This window comes from Nipponia nippon, unplaced genomic scaffold, assembly GCF_047370975.1.
Source record: "Nipponia nippon isolate SJK-2023a ecotype South Korea unplaced genomic scaffold, ASM4737097v1 scaffold_1, whole genome shotgun sequence".
In the NCBI taxonomy this organism is placed as follows: domain Eukaryota; kingdom Metazoa; phylum Chordata; class Aves; order Pelecaniformes; family Threskiornithidae; genus Nipponia; species Nipponia nippon.
In genome coordinates this window covers 166249922-166273001 of record NW_028262290.1, presented here as the reverse complement: position 1 = coordinate 166273001, position 23080 = coordinate 166249922, and the positions used below count along the sequence as shown (strand labels likewise).

Below are 23080 nucleotides of genomic sequence, written 5' to 3'. Positions count from 1 at the left end.
CCAAGCAGAGCGAGAACTGAGGTGGAAGGTAAATTAACCTAATAACAATCTGACTTTTAAATACAGCTTAATCAATGTGAAATGAGTAAAGAGAAAGCGCCATTCTTATTAAATGGGTATTACCACTTTCTTACATAATTGAGTAGTCAAGATTGGGAGAAATGAAGTTGCTGGAGCCTTCATAAGCTCCAGTTACAGAAGTCTGATGCTTTTAGACTGTGCAGGTATTTAGTTTACAACTGAGTATGATCTTTGAGCACGATGAAGCCCATGGCTCTATTAAAATGGCCTCTTAAAGGCCCTTTCAAAGACATTAACAAGCGAGCTACCATAAGTTTGGGGCATCTAACTCTAACCTCTGCTTGATAAGAAAGCAGAAGTCCATCCCTTGTCAAGCTCCAAGCTCATGTTCTAGTCTCTGTCTTAGAGATATCTTGACGTTTGCTACACAGGGATTTTGTTTCTGGGTTTTTCCTCAAGATCAGCCCAGATAAACGTCAACGAAAGCTGAGATTCTGAGGGACCTGATAGTACTTTCATGGTGGGATTGCCCAGAGGATAGAGGTCCACCAAACTTCACAAACCAGAACTGCTTTCAGAAAGACGAGGCTTCCAACACTCCAGAAATGGTGGACACTGAGGTCAGTGGACATAATTCCAATTTATGTGAGTGTATAAAGTGAAAGCAAAACCAAAACATTTGATTTTATTTTATACGACTTTAAATCAATTTCACAGCTAATGGACCATGGGAAGTCCTTCTTGGTGGCCAATGGCATTTATGCTGGGTTTGGGTAAAGCAGGCACAGATTTTCCTTTACTTTAATCCAGCAGACAGCATAACAGTGTTTTGAACTTCATTATGGTTTGCAGAGGAGGAAAATAAAAAATCTAAAGAGTAAAAAATAAGTGTTACTTATGAAGACAACACAAGAATGTAGTGGAAAATTTGTTTCCCAAGCAAAAGCCAGTTTTCTTCTGCAACCAGCATTTGGAAAACATTGATGTTTTTGCAATGTTGCAATTAAAATACTGAAATAAGAAACACCCACATGCAGCATAGCCATCAGCACCGTTGGAGATGGACCCCAGATACAGGGTGTGTAACCTTCAGTGCCACTGGAGCCGAAATGGGGAGGCTACAAACTATGGGGACAGACTTTTTAGTAGGGCCTTTAGTGATAGGACAAGGGGTGATGGTTTTAAACTGAAAGAGGGGAGATTCAGACTAGAGATAAGGAAGAAATTTTTTTTACGCTGAGGGTGGTGAGACACTGGCCCAGGTTGCCCAGAGAGGTGGTTGATGCCCCATCCTTGGAAACATTCAAGGCCAGGTTGGACAAGGCTCTGAGCAACCTCATCCAGTTGAAGATGGCCTTGCTCATGGCAGGGGGCCTGGACTAGACGGCCTTTAGAGGTCCCTTCCAACCCAAGCCTTTCTATGATTCTATGATTGATTCTATGATTTTGGCTCCAGCCCGCTGCTTGCAATAGGTGTTATGGACAATCTATGTATTTCCCAGGGTGACGTTTTTATGGTCTTTGGCTAAAGACTAATTCTAAAGATGATATTCATTGTTCTCTCGGGCTCCATGGCTGTCATTTCAGATCATTTTGCTTCTAGAAACACCTCACTGCTTCTTCCAGAGAAGTCATTCTGTCCTGGGGAGCCACATTTCCCAACATACCTCTCTACAGAAGAAAAATTTCGCTCCAGTTCAATACATGGTAATACAAAGAGGTGGGTGACTTGTCCTTCACTCTCCCCCCATGCTCCCCGCCACGGCGTGCCAGACAGGGCCCAGGAGTCCTGGCTTTTAAGTGTCTGCGTCAAGATTCTCCCCTTCCTGTTCTAACTTCTTTAAACAAGCTCTAGATAATAAATAAAACAAATCCCAAGTCCTCCATGCAGGCGTGCACATACGCACACATACTCTCAGTCGCCAGCCAAGAAGAGCCAGTTCCACTAATGTCATAACTGCTAATTTATGCAAAGTGCCTTGTTTTGCCATTGAAGGCTTTTCATTCTTGACTACAGTCCAAGCGAAATCCCATTAGGCCCTAAAAATTAATTTAAGGCACATTTCCCCAGTTGTTTACAATTACCCTCCACACTAATTCAAGCAGCATGCCGATCCCCTCCTGCTGGCTTTAATTTATTTATTTCAGCCTAATTTCCCGCCTCCCCACAGTCACTTTGTGTATACTGGAAAAGCAGAAGATTCCAGAGCTAGCTGCATTGCAATGGACAGAAACTTTATGCTTGGATTCCCCAAAGAGCTGCAAGGCAGTGTGGGATGCGGCTCCTGAGCTCTTCGCTGTAGCTTAAGCTTTGCACAATGAGAAGATGAGAGCTGAGGAAGTCCTGGAGCAAGTCCTGTTTCCCCTTGGTCCTGGGTACAACACAAGAACAAGGCACAGAGTCCTCTTCCGTGCCAAAATAATCTCCCTCTCTGCTTCTGACCCCATGACTCACCTTCAGGGCCAGGAGGTTGCAGCGGGAAGGGGCTGCTTTGCAGGACAAGTGTGTGGTGAGAAGAGGTGAAGGAACCTGATAGGCTTGGAGGCTTAGCTTGGAGGGTCAGTGAGGGTGAGGTGGGAAGGAGACGACGTCTTCCTTGTCATCCCTGTTAAGTCTCAGGGGTGGTGCAGAATGAAAGGCTGCTGAGCAACCTGATCCAGTTGAAGATGTCCCTGTTCATTGCAGGGGGATTGGACTGGATGGCCTCGAAAAGGTCCCTTCCAACCAAACCCATTCTATGATTCTATGATTTGGTGGATAAAGTCTTGGCCTGGGTACCAGCCAGTGACCCCAATGACTGGGGTACAGATCTACTGACACGCTGAGATGTCTGAAGTGTGGACATGGGTGGAATACGCCTGATCTCCAGCTTTGCAAGAAAAGCTCCAGCTCACTGGTAGCTTGCAGCACTGCTTGGGTCCTGCCAGAGCTTGGCCCCTCATTAGTGACTTCTAATGAGGAATGGGACCCTCCTGGTGGCATTTCTCAGCCTGAGCAGCCCGATTCCCTTGGCATGACCAGAGTTCCTAACACACTCCATCGCTCTGCACAGCTGACCTGTTGATGTAAAAGCATTTTCATGTGAAACCACAGCAGGAGACACAGTCTAGAGCAGGGGCTGTTTGCCGAAGGGTGCTGGGGGTAGAGATTCAATTCACATTTCCACTGGAACTTCTCCCTTCCTTGTGGAGCTAAATCACCAGTTTGTGAGCTACTGAGGGACCTGGAAATGTTCTTGCATTCGGTGCTCTCTTGTCCCTGGTGTAACCTCCTCTGCGTCGCTCAGGTGAAGCCACTCCAACAGGAGATGCTGTCACTCTGCCCTGCTTTGCTCCTGGAGACACGTGGCTGTGGGCATCCATCTGGTTCTGTAGGAGACCAAGGTCGGCCTCCGTGTTTCATCGTCCCTCTTGGTCAGCCAGCTGCTACCTTTGGAAGGTCTCTATGCGCCCGAACTACTGCAGCTTTTCTCTCACGTTAATTTAAGCACAGGATGAGTTTTCAGGTCTTCCTGCTGCCAGCTGAATGTTGTAGCTGCTCAGCACCAGAGTTGTTCTCTGCTACTCAAACCCAATCAATCCCAAATGCTTTTCTGCACAATCAAGCCCAAAGCTTTCTAAGAACAGCTTCACCAGGAGAGCAGGGGACTACTTTTCACTCCACAGAGTCCTAAAGGCTGATGTATAGTGGGTGGGAGGTCTTGGTCGGTAACAAGGTCCTGATGTTCATGGAGATGTTAAGTGCCACTGGTAGAAATCAAGCTGGACCACCTGGGTCCTCGTCTGGTGTCTATCTCCCATCTGTTGTAAGGTTTTTAGAAGTGGTGACTTTTCTATGATTTGCTTTTTCAGCTGAAATAGCGTCCCACAGGGTGGGGTGTGCTCAGACTGTGCCCAGACTTTAGTGAAACCCTCTCCAATACTCTGGATATCTATTTAGCTCTCTCCTCAAGGAAGTCTCTTATTTTTGACACTTGTGTCTTCCTTCCTGCCATTGCCACCCCAATAAACGTGGCTTTTCTTCCCAGCCACCAAATCTTCCTCACTGTTTCAGTCTTCTCCATGATCCTCTCCTTAACTCTATCAGATCTTTGTTTCTGCTCCATGCCTACCAAAACCCAGGGTGTCCTGGATTTTCTGCTCTCAGTGGCACATGTTCAGAGTGAGTCCCTGGAGAAGTGCCCCAAGGCTTGAGATAGTTGGGGTGGGGGACAGTGGCTGCTGCTCCAGAAAGGCATGGGTCTCCCGTAGGGTCTGTGTCATACCTTCCAGCCACCCCTGCAGAAATATCTTCAACTCCCTATGGCCTAAGTATACGACACAAATTTGAGCTGGAGATGTGGGACATGATTCAGATGCCCACACATAGACACTCGGTGCAATTCGAGATGCTTGAGAGTATCTGAGACTTCCAGACTCTGTGGTGACATGGGACCTCTGGAGACCCCCTCACCTCTGGATGGTGCTTGGAAGCCAGGTGGGATAGAGTTGGAGAATAATTTAGATTGAAAGGCACCTCTTTAGTTCATCTAATCCAACCCCAGCTATCCTCAGACATCTCAAATGGTGCCAGGCACTTTTAGAGGCTTCTCTCCCTGCCTCCCGAGCGGCGTCCCCCAATGCTCGTTAGTCTGCCTGTTCTGCTCAGAGTCATGACCACTGTGAGCTCCTCACCCGCAGCTCGCCTTCATTGTCAGTGGAGAGCTCAGCAGTCTCCTGCAGAGGATGCCCAGAGGGCCTCATCCAGCTCTTGCGCCTACTGGTTTTTATTCGGGGCAGGGTTGGGCCATGCTCTGCCAGGTATGAGCCCCAGTGTCCCCTCACCTTCCCCGCTGCCCACGGTGGTGGCTCCTCCTCTCTCTGGTTTGTCTACAGCAGCTCCTGGTCTCCAGCTGGAGCCGTCAGCTTGACTTGATACTCACGCCAGGCCTCTGATGTCTGGGCTCTCCAAGGGATGCCACTGAATCCATTTCAATGGGACAATTTATCTTGCTCCAGCTCCCTTTTGACTACGGTTGGCCGTGCAGCGTGGAAGCGTGGTTCCCGCTGGCTCGGTGATGCGCCCGCTGAGCCGGCAGCAGAGCCGCGGAGGGTTGGTTGATGCTAACGGGGGGAGCTGCCATTGAGCGGGCTGTTCCCTGCCTGTCCTCGCTTTCCAGCAGCAAACGCCCCTGCAGAGCTACCCAGCCAGGAGCCAGCCCTTTGAAGTCAGGAAAGGCTGCCTTTTCAGCAGCAAGGCTTGAACTAATTTGTCTGTGAGGCTCTCTAGAGACATCATCTCACCCGCTGAGAGAAGTGGTAGTAATTTAAACACCTACAAGTTGTCCTGTTTTTTTTTCCCCCCGAAACGTTGCACTGCTTTCTTAGGAGAAGGTAGTATGCTGCACAAAGAGGTTTTAATTAAAGTGAAGTGTACATAATCCCTTTCTCCTGTTTGGTTTGAGTTTCCGCTGATGGAAACCAAGAGTATTTGGCAAAACAGGGTCTGGCTCTGCCTTGCGCATCTTCAGAGATGAGAGACATCCCAGTATGGGGGAGTAGGCCCTTGAAACCCTGCAATTAATGGGAAGAGGAGGGGGAAAGGCTTATTTGAGATCTGTATTTCCCCTTGAGACATCTTCCTCTCTCCGTTGAGAAACGCTCAGCCACTTTACAGCCCAAGTCTGGTGCGGCTTAGGTCTTATTTTAAGAATTTGTGTGATTTGCCTAAAATTATATGAGCCCTGTCTGTGTGTGGGTGCCTGCACAGGGATGCCAGGTGGGGCAGCTCACTGCCCCCAGGTTCCTCAGCACCCAGCCAGGCTTGTCCTGGGGGGCTTTGCCCGCGGAGCCGCAGAGCCCCCGGCATTTCAGCACCCTGGACTGCACCGTGGGGCGTGGCGATGGGCGTGGCGATGGGCGTGGCACCACGTGGGGCACCCGGAGATGGTGGGTTGGGGGTGATGCTCTGGGCTGTGGGCGATGCAGAGGGATGGGCGCGATGCGTGGGGCTGTGGGTGATGCAGCGGGCTGGACGTGACGCGTTGGGCTGTGCAACGTGTGCCGGGCTGTGCGCGACACAGAGGGCCGTATGCGATGCACTTGATATCCTGCAGAAAGTGAAAATTTTCCACTGAGCAAAATTACGAACCACCTGTGCTCTGGGAAAGGAATCTGGGAGGGAGCTAAAAGGTATAAGGGTATTTGTTTAATTAACAAACCGTGGAAAACCAACGGCTGTACCTTTGAAGAAGAGCTACTGGACTGATAAAAGGGAACATCTTGGCACCAAAGGCTGGATGGTGGCCAAAAAACACAAAGTCAGATAAACTGCAGTAACTGGGTGAAAGGTAAATGCGGCGAGGGGAAATCGCGACCACCAACTCAGTTCAGGACCGAAAAGACTTGCCCCCCCCCCGCCCCCCGAAAGGAGCATGCGTGCTAATTTGCATAGCAAGCAAGGCTAATTTTAATATAGTAAACCACTAGTGCACAAAATGTTAATCATTAACCAATAAGTGTAAAATTAGGTGGGATTATACTAATCATGGAGTAAAAGAAATATGCTGTAGTTTTGTACGAAGGTGTGCTAGCTTTGCGGATTTACCACCTAGCACCCATCTCTGCGCAGACGTGAAATAAAATACCTCTGCTCTGTGTGTTAACTGGTGTTTGCACACCCGGCGAGTGACCCTGCTTTTGGGACAACACGCTGAGTTGCATGCACTGTGCTTTGCTGCGTGCAATGCGCTGAGCGATGCACCGTGCACCGAGCTGTGGGGGATGCACCAAGCTGCGCGTGATGCAGCGGGCTGTATGTGATGCAACGGGCTGTGCACAACGTGCCAGGCTGTGTGCGACACACCGGGCTGTGAGTGATGCGGTGGGCTGTGCGTGATGCCACGAGCCGTGCTGTATGTAATGTGCTGAGCTACGCATGATGCACTGAGCCACGTGGGATGTACTGAGCTGTGCGCGATGCAGTGGGCGGTGTGTGATGCACTGGGCTGTGCACGATGCATTTGGGCAGGCTGTGTGTGATGCAGTGGGCTGTGCATGATGCACTGAGCTGGAGGAAATGTGCCATGCTGTGTGTAATGTGCTGAGCTAAGCACAATGCACCAAGCTGTGTGGGATGTACCAAACTGTGAGTGATGCAGCGGGCTGCATGTGATGCAGTGGCCCATGCATGATGCGCTGGGCTATGTGCAATGTGCCAGGCTGTGTGCGACACACAAGGCTGTGCGTGCTGCAGTGGGCTGTGTGCAATTTGCCATGTTGTGTGTGATATCCTGAGCTATGCATGATGCAGTGAACTGTATGTGATGTACCAAAGTGTGCATGATGCAGTGGGCTGGATGCGATGCGCTGGGCTGTGCACCGTGTGCCAGGCTGTGTGCGACACACTGGGCTGTGCATGATGCAGCAGGCTGTGCATGATGCACTGAGCCGCGAGCAATGTGCTGTGCCGTACTGTGCGTAATGTGCTGAGCTGTGCACCATGCACCGAGCTGTGTGTGATGCAGTGGGCTGTATGCGATGCAACGCGCTGTGCACAACGTGCCAGGCTGTGCGTGACCCACCAGGCCACGCACAACGCACTGAGCTGTATGTGATATACCCAGCTGTCCGTGATGCAGCGGGCTGTATGTGATGCACTGGGCTGTGCACGATGCCATGGGCTGTGCTCAATGGGCTGGGCTGAGTTTGCTGCCCCCGGCTGCGTGTGATGTCCTGAGCTATGTGCAATGTGCTGTGCTATATGTAACACGCATGATGCACCAAGCTGTGTGTGAAGCATTGGGCTGTATATTTTGCACCAGCGTGTGCACATTGCACCTCAACAATGAGTGTGAGCAGGAGCCTCTCAACACTGTCGAAATGCATTTGGGGCCGTGGTATGCTTGTGTGTCCTGCCCTGTCGCAGGGACGTGGCCTGCCGAGCGACTGGGTGGAAAGCATCCCACCGCAAAAACGGGCGTGGGGCTGTGATGTGACCAAAGTTCAGCCTTTCTGGCCCCCATCACGTGCAGTTCGCCCTGTTATATGACAAGAGATGCTGGCATATTGGTTACAAAACAAGTAAATTTTCCGCTACCCAATGGAAGGGATGGCTCTGCTCCCTGGCTCCTTTCTGAGCGTGTCTGGCCCCACTGCTGGTAGGTGACCCACACTTGCCAAAATGATTAAAATAACCCAGCAGTGTCCTGATTTTGTTGCCAGATGGCTAAAAAGAAGAGGAGGAGGGGGATCCTTTTCCTCTCCTCCTGCCCTCCCTTGTCCCAGGGCAGGAGAAGGACATGGAAGAGGTCCTGAGCTGCAGAAGAAGGGAAGAAAGTCCATGAGTAGCATGAGGAGGGAATGGCGCTGGAACATCTCCAGTTTTCTCACGCAAAATGAAACCAAGACCCACTCCTCCTGCCAGCACCTCTGAGCTGTGTCCCAACAAGCTCTTTTTCTTCTTTCCTCTTCTGTTGCAAAATTTGCCCCTTGAATCTTCTTCTTTTGCGCAACATGAAGCCTCCATACGGCATGACAATTCCCCGGTGGAAGGCATGTGGGCTGCTGAGCTGATTTTATTTGTTTCCTGTTTTTCCTAGCTGACTTTAATGATTCTAGTTCCAAGCAACCCCTGTGCTCTCCCCATCAGCCTTTTGGGTAACCCTCCTTAGTTGGGGTGGCGACACCGAGGTTCCTACCAAATCAATGAGTGCATTAAAAATGACATTCAGTGAGAACACATTAGCCAAGTGCAAAGTGCTCAGTAGGAGTGTAATGTCATTTTTTATGGTGGTATAAAGCACTATATAAAGAAAATTTCAAGTGGCCTCGAATTTTTCTTCCAGTCAGCTGGGAATTGTCTTTTCATGTTGCTAATTGAATTGAGAACATAGTGAGCTGGCTACAGAAGCCTATGTAGTAGTGGATTTTGGGGAGGAAAGCTGTATTTTAGGGCGAGTGTTCTGCCCATTCTTTCTCCTGAGCTTTATCTGGACTCAGAAGTTTCAGCCATTCTTCACCCTGCTGAATGCTTTGGCAGGAGGAGACTGACTTAATCTCTATTTATTATTAATACAACGTAATGGCGGAATTCTACCAAGAAGGGTCAAACTGTAGAGTCTTCCTTTTGAAATTAATTCTGTGTAAAACCCTGCAGAGTCTATCAGGCACCCATAGACGTATTAAACAATTAAGCGCCATGGCCTGTATTCAAGATCTTGTCTGCTGAAGAGAGGCTGACCTAATGAAGTAACTGAAGTTCTCATTCCGCTTCTGTCATTTTAATTAACATCAGTGGAAATAATCTTAATGAAAGTAGCTATTAATCTTTCCTACCTGGTCCCAGACTCTTTGCTATTAATCAGTTCCATATTAATTGTTAGTTACCGTTCCCAGTGTGTCAGATTAAGATAACTTGTTTTTCTCCTTTTCTGTAGGAATAGAGGTCGTTGGTGATGAGTCCTGCAAACCCTTGAGCAAACATCTCAAATCCTACCTGCAAACCCATTCCCATTGGGAAAATGCTGCAGACCTTCACTCCTCTGAAAGCTCAAACCCTTCTCTTTCTCTCCAGCCTAACGGTTTCCATTGCTGATTGGTGTCCACTTCTTCCCCCTCCTTGGGACAACCTTTTGGGACAACCTTCCCAGAGTCCCTCCCAGTATCCATATGAAGTCCCAGAGACGCAGGTGGGCACCCTGGATCTTGGGGAAGTTCTCACAGATGGCTGGGACATGGCCAGAGGGGCCAGGAACATCAGCAGCCCCTGATCTTTTTGCTCCTTTCTGGGAAGGAAGCTCGTGGAGAAGGCAAGACGAGGTGCACCTTGTCTAAGGCTCCAATAGCACAAAAGTCCCTATTATTGACATAAAAGCTTGTAATTCAAAATGGAAATTTCTGTAGCATGCTTGTTCTTTACAAGGGAGATTTTTTTAAGCTGGTTAATTTTTTTTTTTCTCAGCTGACTGAAATCAACAGAAATGAGCTGAAACTTGTATTTTTAATCTTCTTCTCAGCCGTCCAAAGAAAAAGAAAAACCCAGAGAACAATCGGTCTGATCCATCGACTCACACATGGTTTTTACTGTCAACTTCTCTGATAAAATTCTGAAGCAAGAAATTCAATGAAAATTAAAACACTTTCCCTTTTTTCACTTCAGTATTTCATGGGAACAAAAGGCAGACAGCCAGACTTTCTGCTTAGGAAATCTTCCAGACTCAAAGCCTTCTCTCTTATTATAGAGCATCTGGCTGGAGCTGTAGGGACAGCTGAGGAGACAGTAGGGGAGGGAAAGCAATCTTTTAAAAAGTCTGATATAAATAACAATCTTTTGGCTTTCCTGTGCTCAGTAGCAGCGGTCAAACTCACAGGCCTTGGCATGTCAGAAATGATGCTGGTACAGAGAAGAAATGGGGTTTGAAGGACTTCCTGCCTTTAATATGTTCCTACAGAGTTTTTGTGTTCAGTTGTTCCTGGGTTTGGGGTTTCATTTGAACCCTTGGTGCAATTAAGCCTCTCAACAGTGATTATGCAACCATCAGAAAATGAAAGAATTCACCTACCGATCTGCTTCTAACTTGGAAATTAGACCCATTGTGTCACGCTTCACCCCAGGTGTGGGCAATGAACACCAGCCTACAAGCTACTGAAGACGGGATGCATCTAGAAACACATTCACAATGTCCCAGCAACAAAAAAAAGAGTGAAATTACCCATGTCCCCATGCAGAAGTCCTCCAGCTGCTCCCCTGTCTGTATCATCTTCTTACTGAAGGGGGGCTTCTGGTCAGGGTCTCAGCTCCAATGTGTAAAAGCCCTCTGTGTCGTTGGTGTGAAATAACTCTCCCTCCACAGCTACAGAGCAACTACAACAGTTCACCAGCACCAAGGAGTGGAAAGGCTGGCAGGCAGAGTGTGAGGGGGACCTTAATGCTCTCCTCCTTCTCCTCCCCCTTCTGCTTCTCTCCTCTCCCCCCTTCCCTTCCCTTCCCTTCCCTTCCCTTCCCTTCCCTTCCCTTCCCTTCCCTTCCCTTCCCTTCCCTTCCCTTCCCTTCCCTTCCCTTCCCTTCCCTTCCCTTCCCTTCCCTTCCCTTCCCTTCCCTTCCCTTCCCTTCCCTTCCCTTCCCTTCCCTTCCCTTCCCTTCCCTTCCCTTCCCTTCCCTTCCCTTCCCTTCCCTTCCCTTCCCTTCCCTTCCCTTCCCTCACATCCATGATCTTTCATGCCTTTTCTTCCTGCCCCAGCCTTATTTGAGCACGCCTTATTTAGCCCCAGGGCTGCACCTTCTCTCAGATGGGCCTCCAGTGGCAAGATACATCCGCCAGCAAGTTCTGGTCCATATCTTGCTCTCACGCTGCTCAGTCTGTCCCCCGTGGGTCCAACCTGAAGACAACACCTCCTTCAGTTCCCTGGCCACTTTCTTTCCAGGATGCAGCTTGTATTTCCTGGCTGGTTCATGCTTCTGTGGGCCTGAATCGCCCTTCTTCACTAAAACTGGCAGTGTGAAAAAGCCGAGTATCAGCCCTGTGTTTTAATTAGATGTGTGCCAAGCTATCAGAGAAATGGACCAGAAACAGCAGTTCCGGTAATCACAGCCAATGTTTATCTATACCCAAGAGGACAGAGCAGTGAACTGCAGAAGAAACTCCTTTCTGAGCAGCCTGCTGACCCCCGTTGTTGTTTCTCCACCAGGTCGTGTACCATATTCCCTCCCAAGGCTTAATGCTTTGACCTCCGGTGCCTCTTCCAAGTCAAGGTGTTGTCTGACCACCTTTTTGGAGATGGTGAGCTGGCAGAGGGAGTTAGGCCAGCTCCAGACATCCTGGAGCCCAATTTTTGTGGGCTTTTAGTGGGAAGTTGGCACCTCCTTATCTCCAAGGATCTGTCTTGTCACATGAGAGTTTGAGTGGCAAAGTGGTGAGTCCAAAGGAAGCCTCCCAGAGTCCCATTTTACTGTCCTGACCACCAGCCTATCCTGCCTCTGGGTCATACCTCCTCCCACAGCCTGGGTTGGCAGCAGCTATATCTTCCCCCACTCATTCCTGTGGCTTGTTTGAAGTCAATGACTTGACCTCAGTCTGATGAATGAGAAGCCACACTGCTGGACCACAGTCAGCTACACAGGCTTCTACCCACCACATCAAGAGCTTTCACAGAGTCAGTACAATGCAGCTCAGCCGCTCTCTGTTGATCTGGTAAGTGCTACATCCCTTAGGGTCCGGCCAGAGGACTGAAGGACCAGTGTGAGGAACATCTGAGCTTGCTGCATGCAGCAGAATGGCTCTGCACTAGGATTCCCCTGGGGATCACCAGCACCAGGCTGCTCTTTGGGTGGGGAGAGCAAAGACCGATGGGGTGAAAGGATGAAGAGGTGGGGGTTCAATGTCTTGCCTGGTTAGGATCTTTGCGGCACATGTCAGAGGCAGTGATGGAGGATGGATTCACATCACCAACTTGTGGTCACCACCCTGCTCAGTGGTAGCAGGGACAAATCCAGACCCTCTCCTCCATGCTTTCTGTCAAAGAGCAGGACTCCAGGGCAAAGTTTGAGTTATGATTTGCATGGAGCTGCCCAACCTCAAGGCAAAGGAGTGGTTTGCAAGAGGAGGTCTCCAGTAACCTGGCAGGGGAGGTGACCCAGCAAGCAGGTGAGGAGAGGAGTGATCCCATGCTTTTGTCTATCACCACCCACCTAATGCCAGCTGATGTTACGGGAAGGGCTGAGCTGGCAAGGATTTATGTCCCTTAGGTCATCCTGAGAGGCTTTGGTCCATAGCTCTGTCAGCATTGGAAGATGGGGCAGATTGTGTGGGATCATCCAGCATCCCAGTACGGGGATGGAGTGCAGCATGTTCCCACCACATCTCCCTTCAGGCTCCAAAGACTTTTCCTTTTACCTCACCTGGGTTTCACCTTGGCCCCTACCACCTCTGCACTGATTGCCCGCAGATGGTCCCACCACAAGCCCCTCTTGCTACCAGCCTGCCCCACCCCATGCTAAGTGAGCGATCCGGCTCCAACTCAATTACAAACCCCATGTTTGTCATTTCTCATTAGCTGCAGGACAACTCAATTTACAGTCAATTGAATTGTAGATTTAACTGATTAGCAGGTGCAGTAGTTTAAGCAGATCCAGATAAAGGGTTTATGAAGAATTAGCGCTTTAATGGGGGGGCAAAAGGCTGCATTTCTTTGCTTCTATGGTTGCAGCTGCCTTGAAATGCCGATCTTTGCACCAGTCTGCTTGCTATTGGGGATCGAACTGGCAAATGCAGTGAACACAAGGGTCTCTTCCCCGTTCTCCTGGTGCCTGATCCCTCCCCTGCTGCGGAACCGCGGCAGTCCTTGGGGTGGAGCAGGGCTGTCTGCGGCAGAGCGCAGGGACAGGTCACCCTGAAGGTGGGGGAGTACCTGGAGGGGCGTGTTATGTCTAATTAAAATGGCAGGGAGAGCAGAAGGGCGGGATGTAAAGGAAACTCCACCAAATGTTGGTGCATCCTACACCAAAATCAGAAGAAACCTCAGGAAACCATAGGACTGGACTTGGTCCCTTCTCTTCCCCTCTTGCTCCTAAGGCATGGGCTTGTAAGGTCTCTCCTGCTCAGCAAGAACAGTAAAAGGGGCAGAGAAAGGAGAAATCCTGTGCCTCAAATAAAACAAGGTTTGCAAACTTGTACTCAAAGGCTGGCCTGGCCGTAGGCACGTCTGATCCCTGTGTCCTGGTCTCCGACCACGCTGCCTTCCCGGCTGCCCTGGAGATTTCAGCTGCAGGAGGAAAAGAGCTTGCTGGCAGCCGAGCGAAATATTTCATGTGAGTAAATGAATTTAGCCAACAAGCTGTAGAGGGCTGTCTCCACACGCCAACGGAGTGACTAGCTATACTAAGCAACGCTGGGCTTAGTCCCAGGAATTCAGCAGGGTAAAATAACGAAGGCTGGGGCTGCGATCAGCAGCTGGGGTTTTATGATCACGGGGTAATAAAATTTGAGGCATTAATATGCAAGTGAAACATTAGCACTAAATATTGGAGTACGCTTTAAAAGCGGCCAAGAAAGATGTGCTGAGGCTCAGACGTTCGTGATGAGCTGCCTGGGAGAAGGCAAGGTCGGTTCCCGTGACTCGTGCTAGTCCGGGGATGAGATGATTGAAGTACTTGGGGCTGGCCTTGGCAAAAAAAAATCCATGGCTATAGAAAGGTGAAATTTATTAGAAGAATTGACCTGTCTAGGAGAAAAATTAATTTCCTTATAGTGATAAAGGCTGTTTAATGTGAGCCCATGTGCTTCCGTTAGGTGACTCCGTACTCGTCAAGTCCACCGGTGAAACCAGCCATCAGTCATTGCCCCATGGGTAATTGTGGTGCACTGAGATGGAGAGAAAAGACTCCAGTTTGATTTTCCCTTCACTACAGAAGGAGGTTTTTTCTCTCCTATGGTTCCCTCCTGGAATGACAAATCCCAACACCAGGCGAGTCTTGCTGGTTTGCTCCCACTCAAAGTGTAAAGAAGAAATAAATGGCATAAGTGAAGAAAAGCAGATTGTATTTTGGTATACATTTCAGCTGTGCTATTGCCAAGCTATTGACAAAAATCATAAGCCTGGAACTACGAATGTTAATATATTTAGTAAATAATTGCTGTAGGGATTTTTTTAATTTGCATTTTAATGTTAGTGTCTTTTGGACATGTCTTCTCACTAATTTAGAGACTGTGACAGCCGATAGTGTTTGCTTTAGGTCCACACCTGAGGTTTTCACCACTGGGAATAAACTCCCTGGTGCTGACAGCATCGTCCCATCCTTGCTCTTTATGTGTTCGGGCTTTGGTCCCAAAATGCTGGGTGAGCAGATCCCCATGTCTTTCAAAGCAACTAAAGGGATGGGAAAGCAACCTCTTCTGTGATGATCAGTTTGATAAACCCGCAAAATACCTTCAGATGGAGGAGAGTGAGGACAGAGGCAAAGCTTCGGATAAATGCAATAAAAAGACAAACATTGGGTCCCCCTATTTGCAATGCTGAGGGAATTAGCGGAAAATATGATCTCAATCATTTGCATTTGCTGTGGCAAAGACGTTATTAGGAAGTCTGTGCAGCCCCTTATCCGGTGACCCAGGTGCAGGCATGCACCAGCTGGTCCAGGTCTTGCAGAGCTTCAAACAGCCTTCGCATGAGCCATTGGCTCTGAACAACTTTGGTATCAATGAAGGGAAATAACAACTGGCCGTCTAAGATGAAAACCAGCTGCTTTCAGTGAATGACTGAACCTCACTCTGAACAGGTTAGCAAAAGAAAGCCAAGCAGGCATCGAGTGCCCAGCTAAAGGGAAGAGTTTAGAAGTCCAGGGATTTTTTTTTGATCTGGTGGAGTTTTCTGTATTTCTTTTTTTGTCCAAATTTCTTTCTTTGCACAAATTTCTTTTTTTTTTTTTTTCAGGAAGAAGGGGAGAAAAAGAGGATTCTCTTTCATGTTTTGTGGCCTGGGAAAACATCTGTCCTTCAGGGAACTGCATTTTTGCAGATCCTGCTCGACGGTGGAGCCATCCACCTCAGAAAATCTGCCCTGGGCATGGCAAACACACAAAAAAGGGTGAAAAAGCCTTCAGAAAACCAAAACAACCCCAGTTCCCAAGATTTATCACAACGATAAAAAGAGGATGAAATGGGCAGACCTCGGGTGCACCAACTGCGCTGCCTTTGGCAACAGAGATGAATCCACCCTTAGATTTAAGGCAGGGACACGGTGGATATGGCAACTCTTTCATCCTCTCAGCTCATTTTTTAATAAATATAAATAATCTCTGATTAGATTATCTGTTAAATCAATTCTGGCTATCGGATCCCTGCAGACGGAGCTGTTTTGGTTGCAGAGGGGGAACAGGATGGACTGGAGCTAAGCTGAAGGGAGGGAAAGAGGGAGAGCAAGAAAGGAGAGGAGAAGGGGGAGGCAGGAGGCAGGGAGCTTTCCTCCCTGTGGCTGGAATGTGGAATATGTTTAGCTGAATTTACAGCACGCAGAAGTTATTGAATTTTCCATCTTCACCGTGGAATTAGCATCAGAGAGAATATTAAATGCTGCACTTTTCAGTCTGTGCTTGGTGGAGGTTTGGAGAGGAGGGGGGAAATGCCCGCAAAAGTTTTATGGCTGAAATATAAATCCCCGTCAATCTGCTGTGAGTGCGGCGATGCTGCACGTCCCGAGAAGCAGAGGGCTGTGCTGGGGCTGTGCCGGCGGAGCCGGGGCTGGTTGAGCTCACGGATACATTGCAACCCATCAGCCCTGCGCTGGTCTGATAAAAAGACCCTTGAGGAGTCAGGAGAGGAGCTGCCAAGTGCCCGTAATTATATTTCTGTAAGAGTCAGAAACCTGGAGGGAGAGGGAAGGGCTGTTCTGCCAGCCGCTGTGCATGCCGATGGTGAGACACCCTGCCGGGGACACGCAGCCTGTCTAGGCAGGGCTGGTAAAGTGCAGGAAAGGGAGAATAAAACCAGGAAACAGGATCAGATCAGGCCTTCATCCTGCATGAAGACACCCCAATAAAATAGTCCTGCTTCCAGAGACTTTTCAGTGCACTGAGGTCCCACCAGCCTTTGCCATGGGATCACTTGGGCATCCCCTGCATTAGGGCACAACTGGATCTGTGGGGATAACGGACCCTGGTAAACCACCAAGAGATGAAAAGGCTGAATCTTGATTTTTTCCAGGCTCAGAACCCCCTGAATTTAAATACCTGAGTTAAATACCTGAGTATGAATACCCGAGTTAAATACCTGAGTTTAACCAAGGGCTGCAGCTGGCTGACTGTAACCACATTCATGAGAATCATAATTACTGTTTTTTCAAAATGGAAAGATTAAAGCTTTCCGCCAAGATGAGAATGCTCAGGAGTTAACAGGTATTTATACCCAATGATGGGAGATGCTGTAAAAATTATGGTCCATACTTCTAGCTGCTTTCCATGTGGATATGCAGGGCACTTGGAAAACAGCTGACCAACATTAAAACCAGGAGACTCACAAATGCAAAGTGAAGTATCTGTGCTCCGTCCTGTTCAACCAGTCAGCTCCATGACCCGTGACACCCCTCCTGCCTCTACGCCAACAAAGGATGCAATCCCACTCGGGCAGCCCAAGGCTGTGCAGAGGTTCAGTGCGCTAAGGTGGCTCTGGGCTACCCCAGCCCAGCTCCACCAAAGCCAGGAGAACATTTCCCTGGGCATCAGTGTCCGTTGGGTTTGTCATCCATGCTGGAGCCTTTGAGACTGTCTCCAACACCCAACTTTGGAAACTGAAGTGAAATTTATCCAGTTGAATAGATTTGCTCCTTTATAGTCAGTGGAGTCAAGGACAGGAGCATTTAAGAGAGACATGCGGAGCTTTTCATCTGGGATTCAGTATCGCACTGTTTTCCCAAGCCCATAAGACAACCAACCCACAAAATGTTTAATTTCATAGAATCATAGAATCATAGAATCGTCAAGGTTGGAAAAGACCCTTAAGATCATCGAGTCCAACCATCAACCTATCACTGCCAAGTCCATCTATACCATGTCTTCAAGCACTGTATCTATCTGTTCTTTAAATACCTCCAGGGATGGAGACTCAACCCCTTCCCTGGGCAGCCTGTTCCAATGCTTGACCACCCTCTTGGTGAAGAAGTTTTTCCTAATGTCCAACCCAAACCTGCCCTGGCGCAGCTTGAGGCCGTTCCCTCTCGTTCTATCACTCGTTACTAGGGAGAAGAGACCGACCCTCACCTCGCTACAACCTCCTTTCAGGTAGCTGTAGAGAGCGATGAGGGCTCCCCTCAGCCTCCTCTTCTCCAGACTAAACAACCCCAGTTCCCTCAGCCGCTCCTCATAAAACATGTGCTCCAGACCCTTCACCAACTTCCTTACCCTCCTCTGGCCACGCTCCAGCACCTCGATGTCCTTCTTGTAGTGAGGGGCCCAACACTGAACACAGCACTCGAGGTGCGGCCTCACCAGTGCCCAGTACAGGGGCACCATCACCTCCCTGGTCCTGCTGGTCACACTATTCTTGATACAGGCCAGGATGCCACTGGCCCTCTTGGCCACCTGGGCACCCTGCTGGCTCATGTTCAGGCGGCTGTCAACCAACACCCCCAGGTCCTTTCCTGCCGGGCAGCTCCCAGCCACTCCTCCCCAAGCCTGTAGCGGTGCCTGGGGTTGTTGTGACTGAAGTGCAGGACTCGGCACTCAGCCTTGTTAAACCTCATGCAGTTGGCCCCGGCCCAATGATCCAGCCTGTCCAGGTCCCTCTGCAGGGCCTTCCTACCCTCCAGCAGATCGACACTTCCACCCAACTTGGTGTCATCTGCAAACTTACTGAGGGTGCACTTGATCCCCTCATTCAGATCATCAATGAAGATGTTGAACAGGACTGGCCCCACTACTGAGCCCTGGGGAACAGCACTTGTGACCGGCCGCTAACTGGATTTGACTCCTTTCACCACCACTCTCTGGGCTCGGCCGTCCAGCCAGTTTTTAACCCAGCGCAGAGTGCACTTACCCAAGCCGTGAGCAGCCAGCTTCTCCAGGAGAATGCTGTGGGAGACAGTGTCCAAGGCCTTACTAAAGTCCAAGTAGACACCATCCACAGCCTTCCCCTCATCCACTAAGCGGGTCACCTTGTCACAGGAGGAGACCAGGTTAGTGAAACAGGACGTTCCTTTCATAAACCCATGCTGGCTGGGTTTCAGATTTCTGATTTCAGATCAACTTAAAACATTTCACTCAGCCCGAAAAAAAAAACAAATCCAAAACATTCTGTTCTGTTTCAGGATTAGTTCACTATACTACAGCTCACTTAAAAAAAAAATCTAAATAAATACTATTTCAGAAAAAGAAAGTGGAAAATGCTTTTTCAAAATTCTCTAAGCAAGACCATCACCTTTTAGAAATAAGCTGTTTTGACATTTTCAGGATTCTGCACACTGTTTTTTAAGCTAAATCACTCAACAAATTCAAGCCAGTCCACCAGAGTTTCCCAATTTTGGACAAATTTAGGATTCTCTGGAAAATATCACCCATTATCTCTTTGAAAGGAGCCTGGGAAGGCTGCAGAAACGGTTCCTTCAGTGTAGGCTGGTCTTGCCATCTGTGGGGTAATGGTTCCCACAGCCAGGCCAAGGGAGACTCCCACCCATGCGTTCTGTTGTAGCCCAGCAGAAGAAACTAGGTAGCCCAGCAGAATAATCTAGATAGCCCAGTGCAGCAAACTGGCTCTCTGTGGGGTCAAGCATCAGTTCCCTGGGTCTGGTTTAGATGAAAAACCTCCTGTACCCATGCAAGTGTGGCCAGCTCCTCCTCAGGCATGCTCTACTCATGTCCTGCATCAGAAATGAAGACCCATCCTGGGATCTGCAGAAGGTGTGGGAGAGAGCCAGATGCTTTCCTGAATCCTTATGGTCCCATTGCCCTGTTACACTTTTTCTGGAAAGGCTCGGCTAGGTAGAAAGCTAAGATTTTTCTGCAGGATACATTAAAGCCGGCTGAAGCCAAGAGAGGGCAGCAAGAAACCCCTCCCTGCCAGCAACGGAGAGAAGCCTTTGCTTCAGTATTTATCAGGCTGGCTCTGTGCTCCTTGCAATCAGGTATCTTCCCTTGGGAGAGGGATTTGCGTGCAGTGAGTGGTTTCAGGTTTGGAGAGAGTGATGTGTCCTGTTAGGGAGAAGGACACCATTTGAAAAGTGTATCGTGCTCATTTGTACACCCAGGAGATAACACTGTTTTGTTTCTGGCTGGGCTTTTTTTTTCTGATCTTCCTCATCACATTGGAGAGGAGCTGGTGGAGAGAAGGGTCCCAGCAAACGGAGCTGCTGGAGGAGCTGGTTTCCTATGTAACTCCCAGTTTCAAGGCCAGGATAGGGTGTGGGGTGACAGCAGCCAGAACCCAGCACTGCTCTCTGATGGTGTGAGCCATGCAGAGTGAGGCAGGTGGGGATGGTGCAGAAAAGCCTGAGACAAAGTGGTTAAAGCCTTTGCTGGTTTTGCATCCAGCTCTTGGTTATGTGTAGGCAGCTCATCCAGGCTGTGGGTGATTGGGCCAAGCTAGCTCCAGGTCAGTGATGGACCTGTTGATCATCAGATGCTGCAGGTATTTATTCATGCCCTCTGTAACACACCTCAGATACGTTTTACCAAGTCTTTCAATATCGGGGCTATTCCTTTACCCCCGAGAATGATGAGTGGGTTGCAACTGCAGTTTCTGAATGGTGCTGTATTGTGTTCTGTACAAATTTGGAGACTGTTGTTGTCTGGGCAGTAGAGAGAAGTCATTGATTCACACTTAAAATACCATCTTTCTCAAAGCCACTGAGATGTACCTCACTGTGGAAATCTTCTGCGTATGCTCCTATGTGCCCCAAACCTCAGCATCAAGAGCACGGAGTCTGAGTGGAGGGATGGGGAGGACAAACGTGGTCCAGATACGTGCTGGGGATGGAGTGGCAGGATGGAGAGCAGGAAGCTGGTGGGATGGTTCCATGGATCAGTTCTTCCTTTTGTCAGATGGTTCCCATGCAGCACTGAGAGGTGTCGTGGGAGGCTCTGGATGACTGAATACACCCCTGAATCAGGGTCCTGTGGCTGACTCTGGGCCATTGCTTTTGGGTGGCTTGTCTGGCCCATGAGGCTAATCAATGCGGGGGCACCACGCACTGCAGAGGGAGAAGGGGGTTTCTGGCTCCCATGAGAAAATGACCCCATTCATCACCCACCAGCGATGCAGCGGTGTGGTCCCCTCCCTCCCCTCCTCTTTGTGCTGGTATTTGACTTTGAGTATGGGGAAAGGTGTCCTGCCAGGGCCTCCAGATGCAAACGGGGCGAAAAGGGGATGAAACTGCATTCAAACCAGAGTTTCAAAGTGCGGTGAAACAGGACTGCAGCCAGGACTTAGGATGAAACAGAAGATAAGGGGTGAGCGTGGCTCTGGGGTGTCGATGCTACAGGAGAAGGATTTCCCAGGAAAACCTGGTTATTGACTAAAATATGCAGGCTGAAAATGCTTGCAGAGGCAGAGGAGGAATAGTCTGAGTGCAGAGGGTGTGAGACAGCATGGCCGGGGGGCTGGATGCTGCTGTGGGCACCAGCACTGTGCCCAGCGTGGTGACCTCCCCCTCCCACCTGAGGTCCTGGGGCACAAGCGTAACGAGAGCGACAGGTCAGCGCTGTTCGGGTGGGTGCGTTGGCTGGGAGCTGAGGCTTCCAGAAGCTCCTGTGTCGTGGTTTAACCCCAGCCAGCAACTAAGCACCACACAGCCGCTCGCTCACTCCCCCCCGGTGGGATGGGGGAGAGAATTGGAAGAGTAAAAGTGAGAAAACACATGGGTTGAGATAAAGACAGTTTAACAGGTACAGCAAAAGCCGCGCACACAAGCAAAGCAAAGCAAGGAGTTCATTCACTACTTCCCATCGGCAGGCAGGTGTTCAGCCGTCTCCAGGAAAGCAGGGCTCCGTCACGCGTAATGGTTACTTGGGAAGACAAATGCCATCGCTCCGAACGTCCCCCCCTTCCTCCTTCTTCCCCCAGCTTATATACTGAGCATGATGTCATATGGTATGGAATAGCCAGTCTGGGTCAGCTGTCCTGGCTGTGCCCCCTCCCAGCTTCTTGTGCACCTGGCAGAGCATGGGAAGCTGAAAAGTCCCTGACCAGTGTAAACTCTGGCTCAGCAAGAACCAAAACGTCAGTGTGTTATCAACATCATTCTCATCCTAAATCCAAAACACAGCACTCCACCAGCTACTAAAAAGAAAATCAACCCTGTCCCAGCTGAAACCAGGACAGCCTGGTACATGGATGTTCCACTCCCGCCGGTGACTCTGCAGTTGGAGGCATTAGGCGGACATGAGGAGCAGCACGGTGAGACACAGCCTAATAATGACTTTGCAGACATCAGTGGCACGGCCTCCTGCCGCACGCTGCCTCGTTGTACGGATCTGCCATCTCCAAGGCGTGGGGGAAAAACGGCATCAGCAAATGTCCATCTTTATTATCTTAATGTGCTGGAAAGGAGTAGCTCACGCATGAGGACATGACTACGTGCAGGACAGAAGTGAAGCATCATTGCTGCTCAGGCTGACCTTGCATTAAACAGAGCTGGAAAACAGGTTTTAAGGGTGTATATTCCTGACTCTAATAATCCCCTCAGTAGAGCTCCGATCTCCAAAATGCCTCACTTTTTATCGTCCCACATTACAAGATTACCACAGTCAAATGGAGTATTACTAAAGGCTGGATTTCTTCAGTCTCTTTTTGCTCTGCTGCTCAAACTACTGCAGCATCTTGTTAAACTGAAATGTCGTGGGCAATAGTTCAACGCTGAATTGTACCTTTGGGCGTTTGGCAAATAAATCCCGTATTCCTCTTGGAGTAGAAATATATTTTCCAGGAATGCAGAAGAGCTTGATTAAAATAGAAACCTGAGAACCCTTCACGCAGAGTCTGGGTCTGGTGCTGCCACTTAAAAAGTGTGAGGTCTTGTGTCTGGAGACCTGTGAAGTTTCAGATACTGTCGTCCATGGTAAGTGGTCCCGCAGAGGGGGAAAACCAGAAGGAATGAGACCCATCGCATGCACAAACCAGCTGCAGCTCTGGGCATTGCCAGGGTTTTTCTGTTCTCCAGATCAGCTCAGGCCTTTCAACATGAAGCACTTTGATTTACCTGGGATGAGAGAGGAACAAACATCATGGATCTGACCTGTGTTTTCAGGCTTCTGTCTTTTCAGGCTTCTGTCTCTGACAGGACGTGAGGCACTGGAAAAAAAAGCAGCAAAATAATTTGCATCTTGGATTAAATCTCATCCTGGCTTCCAAAAGTCAAAGGCTGACGCAAGCTCTGAAGGACATAGTATTATCTCTCTTCCAGCATGCTCACCATTAATTGGTGTGCCTCTCAGTCTAGTATGGAAAAAAAAATAAAAATATGGTTCTTCTGCAGGAAATGGCTTGTGTGAATCTCGTGTGCCAGTCTGTGTGCAACCCACATCACCTCTCTGGAGATGTCCACAGGCAGGTACGTCCGGCTGAGCTGTCACCCTGGGCTCTGTTTATACTCCAGAAAG

The 23080-nt window shown here is 49.3% G+C and overlaps 2 long non-coding RNA genes across 2 annotated transcripts; both read left to right on the top strand.

The window, feature by feature from the left end:
* Positions 1-1700: 1700 nt before the first annotated feature.
* LOC148057701 (uncharacterized) lies at positions 1701-10014 on the top strand. The gene is made up of 3 exons (XR_015698835.1): positions 1701-1741; positions 9438-9689; positions 9962-10014. It is a non-coding gene; the product is annotated as an uncharacterized LOC148057701 (long non-coding RNA).
* Positions 10015-12081: 2067 nt separating this feature from the next.
* On the top strand, positions 12082-14673 carry LOC148057700 (uncharacterized). Its single transcript, XR_015706604.1, has 3 exons — positions 12082-12191; positions 13680-13807; positions 14289-14673. It is a non-coding gene; the product is annotated as an uncharacterized LOC148057700 (long non-coding RNA).
* Positions 14674-23080: the final 8407 nt, after the last annotated feature.